Below are 13,334 nucleotides of genomic sequence, written 5' to 3'. Positions count from 1 at the left end.
CTGTACTTCCAATTTCGATCCACCTGAGCCCCTTGAAATGCTTGCCATAACTACCTTACACGCCACAATCACCAGGGTCTTCAAACAAGCAGTTGAACACCTGACTAAAGCCAAGGAACGGCATAAAAGGTTCTCCCATCAACACCGGCGTCAAGCTTTAATTTACCAGGTTGGGGATGCAGTCTGGTTGGCATCCAAGCATATTCCCGTGAAAGGAACTCGAACCTTCCGCCCTTATCAATCCTGTGGCGATGAAGCTAGCCCTGCCCCCGAACATGCGAATCCACCTGGTATTTCAAATTTCTCTCCTGAAACCAGTCCAACCTGGCACTCAGATCAACACACCTGCAGCCCCGATAATGATAGATGGCGAACCGGAATTCGAAGTTAAGGACATCCTGAACTCCAAATTGGTAAATTCCGGACTATACTATCTGGAGGGCTGGAAAGGGTACGGCTCCCAGGACAGGACATGGGAACCCAGCAACCATGACCATGCTCCACGATTGTTAGCACGTTTTCATCACAGTCATCCAGCCAAACCCAGACCAAAATGGAATCCAGCCTTGAGAGGGGCCTTTGGGGGGAGTGCTGTCACAGTCAATGGATCAGGGACACACATGAAGCCCTGCATCCGTGCTGCCATAGGGGCACTGTCCTCAGGTGCTGCTCCATTTATTACTGGGAGACAAGGAAAGGCCTCTTGGACCTTGTCATGACGCCTTTGGTGCCAGGCTCATCAGGGAGTAAAGATGGTGAACATTGCGCCATAACAAGATTCCAGACAACTCAACATGGAGGGCACTGGGCCACAGCCTGCTTTTCAGCTGTCTGACCATGCAGACTAGTGTTTGGGTGTGGCTGGAGCTCCCGGGCGTGGCTGGCTATATAATCCACGCACCAGCTGAGAAACATGCTTCACCTTATTCTGCCTTCCAGCAGCGTAACACTCACCATTGCTTGCAGCCTTCCGCTCATCATCACCTGCATCCTGCAACAAGAAAAGAAAGCATCAGTACAGGACACAACCCACGCTGTCGTCCTGCACCCTGAGCAACTTACCTGTAGATTCTCTGCTTCCGCCCGCCGAAGAAATCAAGCAACAACTTCTGCCGACATCCTATGCGGTTCGCTTAATTGCATCTCTGCTTAAACACCGGCACCTGGAAAGAAAAGGACATAGTCAACGCACACGAAGTAAGATCATAATAATCGCAGTAGCAAGCTGTTAAGCGCATATACTTATCAATCAGCTGATACATCAAAATAACAGCGCAGGACACTTGCACTGAAGTCACTTCAGCGCTGGCACTTCCCAGAATAGCACTGACCCCTGCAACACAAGAAAGGGAAGTTAGACACACAAGGAAGGAATGTTAAACAACAAACCTTCACATATCACAACCTGGCATGAGATTGAACGTCCAGGACAAGAATGGAGTGCTAGGACACTAAAACAGAAACAGAAAAGTACATTAGCACAAGAAGGAAAAACTTTGAAGCAAAGCAAACATGGTTTAAGAAGTCGCACTGCAGCAGGCCTGGGCTAGACTCTACAGCCAAACTGCCATACGAACCAGTGAAGTAACTAGGTTTAAATACAGGAGAACAGAGATCACGCCACTCCTGAAAGCAAGCTGGAAGGAGAGCTTTCCTACAAAAATGATAAAGTGAGCAAGGGAAAAGATATTAAGCCTGAAAACCTAGAGTACATAGTGGCAGGTGGGAGAATGGAAAAAACTTAACACCCGAGTCAGCCCTAACTTATCATGACTTCCACATCACAGGAGCTGATTATTTCCCCTGGAGCCGTCAAGAGATACCAGAGCTGTCAGCTACCAGAAGCAGAACCTTGAGAAGCAGACTCCTATGACCACAGCGTCCGACGCCCCCACAGAGACAGGGTGAGCGTAACAGGACTCAATGGGAATGGGGATGACGGAAGCACCGGCACCATTGATAACGGTGCTGGTGCTTCCCGGAAAGTTTGCGGGTGGCAGCTGTCCCGCCCGCCAGGTCAGGCCTGGTGTACGGGACGGCAGCCGCCCACAGACTCAGAGTGTGCCGGTCCGGTAACAACAGTCCTGGTAGGCTTACTGGCACCATTGTTAGCTGGACAGGCACGCTCGTAATGAGGCTGATGGTGTTTCATTTACTTAGAACATTTCCTCCTTCTTGTGTTGCACATGATACAAGTTTTCGGTACTCTAGTTTTTTATCATGCTCCACTGGTAGCATCAACAGTTGATGTAAAGTAACACCTCCTACAGTTACCATACATGACATAGCGTGATCAATTACATTTTGTATCATAGATCTTAATGCATGAATTAAAAACGATTGACCTGTTCCTGCTTGTCACTAACATACATCAATAGAGGTTTGTATTGGACAAAAGAACATTCATGTTTGTCATGTTGTAAACTGTGTAAGAACCTATCTTTGATTATAATGTATGAAGCTATGGGGTACAGACGTAGGTGGGTGCGCACTGGCTCTGTATTACTGATAAGTATTTTTGTGTAAACAAGCATGAAGCATCACACATGCACAGAAGCCGTTCCCTAGGACCTCCGAAACTGGAAAAAGGTTAATTGATAGGGAATGGTGGGTTGTGCAGTGCAAAACCGATTTTACTCTTGCGTTTAGAACATAGATTCTCAAATAAATACAGACAGGTTTATTGAGGTAATGTGTTAGGCTTAAAGAACAGCCGACACGTGTTTCAACCAAAGGTCCTCCTCAAGGCTGCCATTAACACAATAATTATGTATAAACGTTATACTATTGGACACTTCAGATGAATTCAATACAAGTGGTAAACAATGTACATCATATGAAACAAAAAATATTATGCACAAATAATAGCATAGGAATAAATAACAGGTGACAATTGTACCGACATTTTTTTCACAAAATGTCAAACCATCTACATTACCTACAGTTTAGAGAGAAGGGCAGTCAGGTTGGCAAAGGAAGAAAAGAACAGAAAACAGGGAACAGCAATTAAAACTGTTATCTTAGATTTGGGTCTGTTTTTTATTAATGGAATGATTGCAAAAATGCACACAGATAGAATCATTGGTTCTGAGTCATTCCGTGCTCTGCATGTTAGTGTGCTGCTTATCCTTATTCAACCCCAACTAACCCTGCACAATGCATCACCATCCCTGGCATTGAGTCAGGATTATTCCATCCCATACTCTATCCCTTAAGGTGAGTTGGGTGAATGGATGATAGCTTGGATGAAATCATGAATGTGTGAGTTGTAAACCATGAGTTTCCAATAACACTCCTTAAGCATTAGATCACGTAGTAGCTACAGTGATCAGAAATGTCCATTTAACAGGATTAAACCATAATAGGTGTGTTGGATTAGTGTAGTATTTTGCTCATTAAAGCTAAAGGTATTCTGGTTTACTATAACTTGATACACTTCCGTGATCTAAGTAACAGAGAAAGAATATGATTTCCCGTTGAATTATATTCATATGACAAATCTTCACACTCATTAACGTTGATAACTATTATCAGAAACGTATAACATTAACAGCACAAGTTGTGCATGTGATATGGCAATTGTCCAAAATGTGTTATTCTATTTAATGTAAATTTAACGAGATTCGTATATGTAGATCATCAAACCATCTTTAAGTAGATGGGTAAGAAAAGTGTTCTGAGTTTCTGTCTTGAATATTTCTATGTTAACCTGAAAGAAAATGGTTCTTTTAGCTAATGATTGCAATTTTCTGTAATGGTAGCTACATAAAGTAATCCTGGATTACATGCTTTCTGCCTTCCCAATCCCAGAGAAGAATGGATCAAATAATGAGACAGAATGCAAGCTGCATTACATAGGCTGCATTTAGCATTTACCATAATGAGTGCAACGTCTATATCCTTTGCGGATGCCTGGCGCTTCATCAATATCGCTCGTACGGGGACCACAATGCACTGGGTTCTTTGTAATACTAGCTTCTAATGCAAAAAACGTCAATGATATGACAACGGACGTGAGGTCCTGTTTATCCTCGTTTAGGGCCTTGAACTGTAGCATGTGGCTATGGAGATGCCTCACGGTCACTACGGAGCGACATCAATATTTGTTCAATGCTATTAGCAGATGTATTTAAATCTGATGCCATAGTCCAATGGAAACCGTAAATTAGTGTCAACTTGCGATCGCCCCACATATGACAGGATTTAGTCGACTGATTGTTAAGTCATTTACTGATATTAATTATATAACTAATACATGGGATGATACGTTGCAGGAAATAGAAATGAGTCGCCCATTAATCCATCTAATTAAACAGTCTTGGGCAAGTTACGTGAACCATTATACAAGGCATATGTTCCAACAAGATCTCTCTTATTAGTGAAATGAGTTAGTGTAAGAAGTATGAAGCTTAACATCAAATCAATAAATCTGGCACAAGTTCCATGAACCATTATATAAGGCAGTACCTGTATAATTAGGAAAAAGGCAGGTCGTGAAAGCACATGTTCCATAATGAGCTCTCTCATTTTTTTTTTTTTTTTTACATTTCTTTATTAACTTTACAACAAAGTATAAGCAGAAAATCAATGGTTAATCATTGCCGTATGAGTAATTCAAAGGAACATAAAACAATTCCCCCCCCTCCCTCCCCACCCACCTCCTCCGAGACCACAGTTAGAACTTCAATCTTCGTTTTGGCCCCTTGACGGGCCTGGACTGTCTGTGCTATCTGAGGCGCTATCTTGCGCTGCTGGGTGAAGCAGTGGCACAGTTAATGCCACCCACCGGAGTAGTTCCTCGCTGGATTCTAATCTCTGTACTTGGATTGCTGTTTCCCATGCAGCAGTCTCAGCCGTTATCCATCTTTTGAGATCAGCCCACCAGAGGGCTTCACTTGGGTCTCTTGCGCTTTTACAACTCATGGCTTTTCGCCGTTATATATATTAAGTCCTTGAGCTTATTGAGGGGCTTGTTTTTGCTGCTTCGCTTGTAGCTCCCCAATATGCAGGCTGCTGGGTCAAGAATGTCAACTACTATTTCCGCATTTGCCACCTTTTCCTTCACCTGGGCCCAGAACCTTTGAACAGCAGGACAACCCCAGAACATGTGGGTCATTCCAGCCTTCGGCGTATTGCATTTGGGGCATGTCTGGACTGTGGCTCCCCTGAACCTTGATATGGCTTCTGGTGTGAGGTAGGCTCTGTTGGTAATGTAAAGTTGGATGAGCTGTAGGCGGGCATTCCTAGAGATTTTATTGTGGTAGTGGGTTATCTTCTCCCATGTTTTTATCTTCGAACTCTCTTCCCAATTCGGTCTCCCATCTACTGTTGCATTTGAGTTCGTTTTTGGTTGTGCCCTGCAGCAACGCTTCATATAGTCTGGAGGTTTCGTGGCCTCCCTCAGCAGTGTCGAGCATTGTCTCGATGGTCTCGTTTTCTATGACCTGGTCTGTGGCATCAGTCCATCTCTTCTTTATGGTTTGGATTACTGCTCTGTGGAGCAGAAACTGGCCAGTGGGTAGGCCTGGGGACTCGCTGAGGTCAATAAATGACATTAGTTCCTGCTCACAAGTGAGGTCCCCTAGCACCGCTACCCCCCAGGGTTCCCATAGGGTGCGTATTTCCGTGTGCCCCCATGGGTGTTTAGCCATGATTGCGGCGATGGGAATCTGCGGGGAGAGTGGGTCTGCCGACCCCACTCTTCCATAGGCACGCCTCCAGAGTTGGGTCCCAAGTTTAGCTAGATAAGGGTAATGCCGGAGAGCCTCCTTCTCAACCCATAGTATATCCCGAAGTAGCAATGTAGGCAGGGCCGGCTGGAGAAGTCGGGTATCCGTGGTGGTTTCGTCGGCCATCCATTGTGTCACGTGCCTATGCTGGCTGGCCAGGTAGTACAGCTCGAAATTAGGGACTTTCAGCTCTCCCTTCTCAAAGGGTCTTTGGAGAATTTCCAGCGCCACTCTGTGCCTACCCCCCTGCCAGAGGAATCGCCTACAGAGTTTGTTCAGGTCTTTGAAAAATGAGGGGGGAATGTTAAAGGGAACGTTAGTGAAGAAATGCAATAGTCAGGGGAGTGCTACCATCTTGAGAAGACCTGCCCGCCATGCTACCGAGAGGGGGAGTTTACCCCAAAAAACCATGGACTTCTCAAGGGAGTCTTTGGCTCTGACTGTGTTAAGGATATGTTCCGTGCTGGGGTTGCAGTGTATGGTGACTCCCAGGTATCTGAAGGATGTTGCCTGCCATTTAAGGTCTAGTGGGGGTAGGGATCTAAGTTCCTCCCTGTATAAAGCAGCCAAGGGGTAAAGACAAGATTTGTCCTTGTTAATCCTAATGCCCGTAAATCTATGAAAACAATCTAGGGTCTCTAATATGTAGGGCAGGAGGTGCTCTGGATTGTGTAAGTACAGTAGCATGTCATCTGTGTACATGGACACGAGGTGAGTCACCCCATCCAGTTCAATGCCACCGTCACCGTATTCTTGTCGGAGATATGCTGCTACAGGCTCGGCCGCAATAATGTAAAGCATAGGGGACAGTGGACATCCTTGCCGGGTGCCTCTGTGAAGGGGCCATTTATCAGAATACGTCCTGTTGGTGCGCACTCTGGCGGTGGGGCAGGAGTAGACCAATTGGGTCCATTTCAGGAAGGCGGGCACGATCCACATTTTGCCCATGGTAGCATACAACCATTCCCATCTCACCGAATCGAAGGCCTTGGTGGCGTCCAATGACGCCACCGCGTATTTTCAGGGGCTATGCTCAGTGCCGTATATAATGTGGTGTAACCTACGCAGGTTTTTGGTAATAGAGCGCCCCGGCACGTAGCCAGTCTGGTCCTGGTGGATCAGCTGGGGGATCACTCTGCGTAGCCTATTTGCAAGAAGTGCTGTTAATATTTTGCAGTCAACATTTAGCATAGAAAGTGGTCTATAAGACCCACAGTCTATTCCATCCCTTCCAGGCTTCAGCAAAGGGATTATTGTGGCCTCCCTCATGGAGTCGGGGAGGATGCCACGCTCATACGCCTCATTGAATACCCTTGCTAGCATTGGGGTGAGGGCGTCTTCATATGTCCTATAAAATTCCCCTGGTATGCCATCTGAGCCTGGCGCTTTTCCAGTGGGTAGGGATCTGATTATAGCCATCACCTCATCTGGAGTAATTGGCTCCTCTAGGGTTTCGGCCATTTGTGCGTCTAGTTTAGGTAGCTTTATACTACCCAGGGCATCCTCTATTTCAGTGTTGGTGGGGGGCGGGGTCTTGGAGTAGAGTTCTCGGTAGAACTCGGAGAAGACCGAGTTGATCTCATCTTGGGTATGTTCTGTGGTGCATGGTATGGTGAAGTATGGTGCAAATGGGTGTCCTGGGGATTTCTCTCTTATAGAGCCAGGCTAAGAGTTTACCAGGTTTGTCCCCCAGTGCGTGCCTCCTTTCAGAGTGTTTAGCATAGCTCAGTTTCCCAAGCGACTCCCAGTGAGACAGACAGGCCTGTCGCAATTCGGTTATTTTCTGTATATGTTCCGGGGTTGAGTCTGCCCTACCCTCCAGTACACTCAGCTCTTTTTCAGCGCTCACTAGGGAGGTTGTGATGTACTTCAGGGTACCCCCGATTGTGGCTATCATCTCTCCTCTCATAACAACTTTATAAGCCTCCCAAGCCGTTCCGATGTAGTCCACACTATCTAGGTTGTTCTGCCAGTATTCCTCAGTACTGTCTCTTATATGTTCTCGGAAGGCTGTATCTAGTAGGGCCTCGGCTCTAAGTCTCCACGTGGGAACTGGGGGTTTAGGTGGGTATATCTCCCAGGTGGCCTGCATGGGGGAGTGGTCTGACAGCACCCTGGGCAAGTAACGTGCATCTCTAAACCTAGCTTGCTGCCCCAGGCTTATTAAGATATAGTCCAATTTGGTATGGACCTTGTGAGGCGGGGAGAAAAAGGAGTATTCACTTTTCTCTGGGTTCTGTTCCCTCCACAGGTCACAGAGTGCCAGTTAGTTTAGAGAGTATTTTGGCTGGGGGGGAAAGGCGGGAGTGTTTAGAGTCGAACCTGTCTTTCGTGGGGTCTAATGTGCAGTTGTGATCTCCCCCCCAAATCACGGTGCAGTCTACATAGGGGCCAATCCGAGAATATAGGGAGTGGAAGAAAGCTGTGGCGTCATGGTTAGGTGCGTACGTGCTAATCAGACATATCTCCCTCCCATCCATGGTCCCATGCACCAGTGCCATCCTGCCTTCGTTGTCTGTATTGGTGTTCACAACTCTGAAAGGGATGGATGGGTCTATCCATATCAGGACCCCTCTAGCGTATGAAGAGTAGGGGGATCCAATCAGGGTTCCTCGCCATATTTTGGCCATAGACTCTTGTTTGTCCCTTGTTAGGTGTGTTTCCTGAAGCATGGCGATTCCCACTTTACATCTAAGCAGGTATGTGTATATCTGGCGTTGCTTAACAAAGCTATTCAAGCCTCTGACGTTCCACGTTATTACGTTAATATTTCCAGCCATGGGTGTCGTGGTATCTGTTGATTGTCCTCTGCTTAGGTCCAGGCCCTACTAGTGATATATCTGTTATGGAGTGTTCCTGTGGTCTCGGTGTTGTCTGACTAAAGTTCTCAACATGGGCTCTACCTTCTCGTGTCCCTCCCCCCTTTGTCTTCAAGGCCTCCATAACATCGGGTCCCCAAACTTGACCCCATAACTGTGAGATCCCCGAACATAGAACTGGTCTGGCGAGGTTCCTCTCACCATGACGGGCTCCCAGGAGTGTAACATATGAGTTCCCCATCCCAAAAACATTAACCATTGAACTTTTAAACAATAAAACCTGTCTAGTGGGGTTGCCCCCCCTCTGACTATCCCGTTTCCGCTCCATTCGACCTAGGTCTACAGGTGCCCTACGGGTGGGTTAATCACCCAAAAGTGTTTCTGGGGGTAAGAGAGAGGTTCGCTCAGAAGGTGACTTACTTCGCCGTTGGTCTCCAGTATGGCTCCGGTTGACTCTGTGTTGCCGCATTTAGTGTGTCATGCAGTGTGTTGCCGCCTTCAGGTTTCGGGCAGATGTGGCAGTGGTCAGGGTGCCGACTGCCATGGTCGACGCTGTCTGATTTCGATGTCTGGGATTTGTTCCCTGTCCATCCACTCACATACCTCCGCTGGTGTATCGAAAAAATGGGCTTTATTGTTGACCAGGACCTTCAGACTGGCAGGATATAGGAGCATGTACCGCAGGCCTGCGTTTTTCAGTCTGACTTTGGTGTGGATAAATTGGGCTCTGCTCCTTTGAACCTGGAGGGTATAGTCTGGGTAGATGGCAATTTTCACTGAGTTCCTGATTATGCTACCGCCCGACCTGGAAAAAGCAAGAATCGTTTCTCTGTCTTTGTAATTAAGCACCTTGGCTATTATTGGCCTGAGTGGGTTTCTGGGTGGTGGCCTCGTGGTGAGGGATCGGTGAGCCCTTTCGATGGTGAAGCCTTGGGATAAGTTGCCAGCTCCAATTTCTTGGATCAGGAGGTCCTCCACATAGTTAGTGGGGTCATTCCCTTCGATTCCCTCCGGTACGCTGATGAGTCTGATGTTGTCAGGGCGTGCGCGCCCCTCCGCCTCGTCCGCCCTGTCCTCTAAATTCTTCACCTTCTGAGTTAGAATGTTCACCTCCCTGAGGAGCAGCGTCTTTGCCTCTGAGTTTTCTTTAACTTGAGTCCCTAGCACTTCGGTTCTGCCCGCTATGGATCGTACATCCTGCCGCAGCAAGTTTAAGTCCATAGCAACTGCGTCGATTTTACTCTCCATTGTTTTTTGTAACGTCATGATGGCTTCCAGCAGCTGGGAATTAGCTGGTTCGGGGGGCCCGGTGCTCGCTGCGGCTCCATGGTCAGGAATGGCATCCGTCCCCGCAGCCCCCGTGGCCGCGTAGGTCTCCATTGTTGTTTGCCTCTGTTTGTTCCTGGCCCCTTTAGTGGCCATTGCTTCGCACAAGCCTTCGCGCCTGCTACCCATGTGGTGAGTGTTAATTAGTGCGGCGATGTTGTTGCCTCTGTCCGGGGCGCCTCCGTCTAGCGTGCGCCGCCCAGTTGGCCTGACTCGAAGTGGAGAGCCCCCAGGGTTATCAACGTGTCCTCTGGGGTGATTGTCCGAGTAAGGTGCTTAAGTGTGCCGGCCACTGGCCCTGTCACCTAGCGTAGGGCTGCACACATGCTCCGCTTGTGGGTATGCGAAGGGCCACCCCGTCCTGTCTCGGTGGCTCCTGTGGCCTCTGTTTCTTGCGGCGTGTTATGGCCAGGGACTACGACGCAGCCCCGCGCACTCCCCAGGTCCCTGTTCCAGGTGTCAGGCCGTGCGGGTCTGGCGTTTGTCCTCGCTTCAGCTGGTGATTGCAGTGCGGGCGGGCAGGCGGGGGGAGACTGGGGAAACTTCCACACCCCCGCACCACAGTGTCTGGGCCCCCGCACCCCTTTCGCCCACTCCTTACTTCATCTGGCGGGGGTATTCCACCGAAGTCTAGCGGCTACGGGATGGTTGCCACTTGCTGCGGGCGAGGATCAACCCAACCCGGCGGGGGCTGGTCGCTTCTTCTCTCCCGTCGGGTCCGCCACACACGTTGCCTCGTCGCCTCTCCTGGCCTCCGCCACCCCGGTCTTGTGTTGTGTCGTGCAGCTCAGGCCCGCCTCGAGACCTTCGGTCCAGAGCTACGCGCCGCCAGCAATTTCCGCATCAGCTCGCCCGCCCCTCGTCATGCGTGCTCCGATCCCTGCAGAGTTCGCCGGGCTCAAGCCTCCGGGTGCCTAGGCCGATCCGTGCCGATCACTGCCGCGGTTGTTGGGCAGGCGCCATTTTGCGCGCCGGATCGCTTCGCCCAGGCCCACGGTGTTTCTCTTCGGCGGAGTCCTCCAGACGTCCGAAACCTCGGCAGACATCGCTGCCAGCCGACTTCCGCCTCTGGGGTGAAATTCAGGAGTGGTGGTTGCAGAAAAATATTGTTTTAGCGGCCAAATGTTGGGTACATGGCTGGAGCCGACTGAAGATGCGTCCTTCTCACATGGCGGTTAGCCACGCCCCCAATGAGCTCTCTCATTATTGAAGTGATTTAGTGTAAGGCGTTAAAAATTAACCATCAGAATTATTCACTACTTCGATCTCTGTTCCATCAAGATCTCTCTCAATGATTAATTAGACTAGTAAGAAGAAAACATGTGAGCTTTGCCACGGGAATTATTCCCAAAACAAGTACATACATAGGTCATTAATTCAAGCTGCATACATATCATGAACTGTATTGGGAAATTAAGATCTGGCATAGAGTAAATTCCTGATGCATAGTAAAAATGTTGACAATATCACAGAACCACATGCATTTCATGGTCTGTGTTGAGGCCCAAAGAAGTGTTACGTAAATTGCAAATGAGTTTAGATTCTATGTGTCACAGTTTTAATTCCAAGTCTCCCTCTCTTTTACCTTGTTTAGCCCTATATACCATAAGTCTTTTTTGTCATGCAGTTGGTTATGCTTTTCCCGGTGTATGGCTAATGGTAATTTGGGATCCTGGCTGATTAAACTGGCAAAATGCTCTCTGATTCTAATTCTGACATGACGCATGGTGCTGCCTATTTATAGTTTACCACAAACACAGATAATGACATATACAAAATAAGTTGTTCTGCAATTGATAAAGTCTCTAATGACAATTGTAGAGCTGTCTGAATGTTTAAAAGAGTTGCAATCAGCATGAGCAAACCGGAACATGCTGTAGGCAGAGGCATAGCCAGGAATGTCTAACAAGTCGGGTCTGAAGCTAATGTAGTTGGGCCCACGCAGGGACATAAACATCTGTAAATGCCCTCACAGTGCTGCTGACTGGGCATTTAGAGATTTTGAGTTGGCCTTGCCCGCTCAGGGCCTACCTTGTCTATGCCTCTGGCTGCAAGTACCACACTTGTGGAAGCCTGACCATGTCCTCAGCCATTCACTCCTATCTTTAGTATCTTGAGTGCAAACATCAAGGAAAGATGGGCACAAATTGTTCTTGATCGTTGGTGCTCGTATATATACAAATATTGGTTTAGTTGTGATATACTCTTTCCAATCAGTATCTAGGCATAAAATGTGCCAATGTCTATACACTAATTGGTAGAGATCTTGAATGTCTTTAGAGTACCGTGTGATGATGTCAATTGTTTTGTTAGGTATCTTATCTTTTACTGATTTTGTCTCGATCATAGCATCCCTGTCTAAATTGCATCTCCTATTCAACAACACCTTGAATGTTGCTTGTGGGTAACCCCTCTCCCTAAATATCTGTGTGAGGAGGTGGCATTCTCTTTCATATCTTTCTTCTTGACTGCAGTTGCGTCGTGCTCTATTGAATTCGCCAAATGGTATATTGACCACTGTGGATCTCCTATGACAACTATCCGCATGAAGTGTGGAGTTGACCTCTGTGGGTTTCCGGGATGTTCTTGTATGTATTTGTTCTTGATATATCTAGATATGTAAATCTAGAAAGTCAATGCTAGTCTTACTGCAATGTCCTGTCAGTGTCATACTATAGGTGTTAACATTCAGGTAATGTAAGTAATTTTCAAAGCCTTGGCCTGTACAGTTGCAAATTACAAATGGAAGTTTACCGCTTCCTCTGAATTACATTTTTAGCATGATCATTATTTAGTAGTGCATGTGTCTGCTCATATTGGGCCATAAACAAATTAGCTAGGGAGGGTGCATATTTTGCCCCAATTGCTACTCCCTTAGTCTGAACACTGTATGAGTCATTAAAAGGAAAGATATTTTTAGCTGGTGTGAAATTCAATAAATCTTTCCACATTTGAATGTGTTGGTGATGAGAGGCTGGAAAGTCCTGATAATTGTAATCTATTTCTTTTAACACTAATCTATATTCAATTGATGTGTACAGGGCTGATACATCCATAGTACCGAGTCGATAGCCATCATGCCAAGGAGTTTCCCTTAGGATATGAAGTAATTGAGTGCTGTCTCTGATGTATGATGGTAGAGTTTTTACATGCCGCTTGATGGCATTGTAGATATATTGAGATAAGCCCTCTGTGGCCCAGTTTATCCCACGCATTATAGACGCACTTCCGGCAGCCTCTCATATGGTTTATGAATCTTCAGCAGAAAGTATATAGTAGGAACCGTAGGTTTAGTATTGTTAAGAACATTCTTTTCATCATCCGTGAGGTTGCCTGATATATGCCATCTATTCAGCATACTATGTAATTCCATAAAAATTACTTTTGTTGGATTTATGGGGAAATTCTTATAGCATCCTGTTGTCTCTAGATGCAAGTGGGCCATTAACAAACAGTCATT

This window comes from Ambystoma mexicanum, chromosome 5q, assembly GCF_040938575.1.
Source record: "Ambystoma mexicanum isolate Mex_15411 chromosome 5q, UKY_AmexF1_1, whole genome shotgun sequence".
Taxonomy (NCBI): Eukaryota; Metazoa; Chordata; class Amphibia; order Caudata; family Ambystomatidae; genus Ambystoma; species Ambystoma mexicanum.
This window is presented reverse-complemented; position numbering follows the sequence as displayed.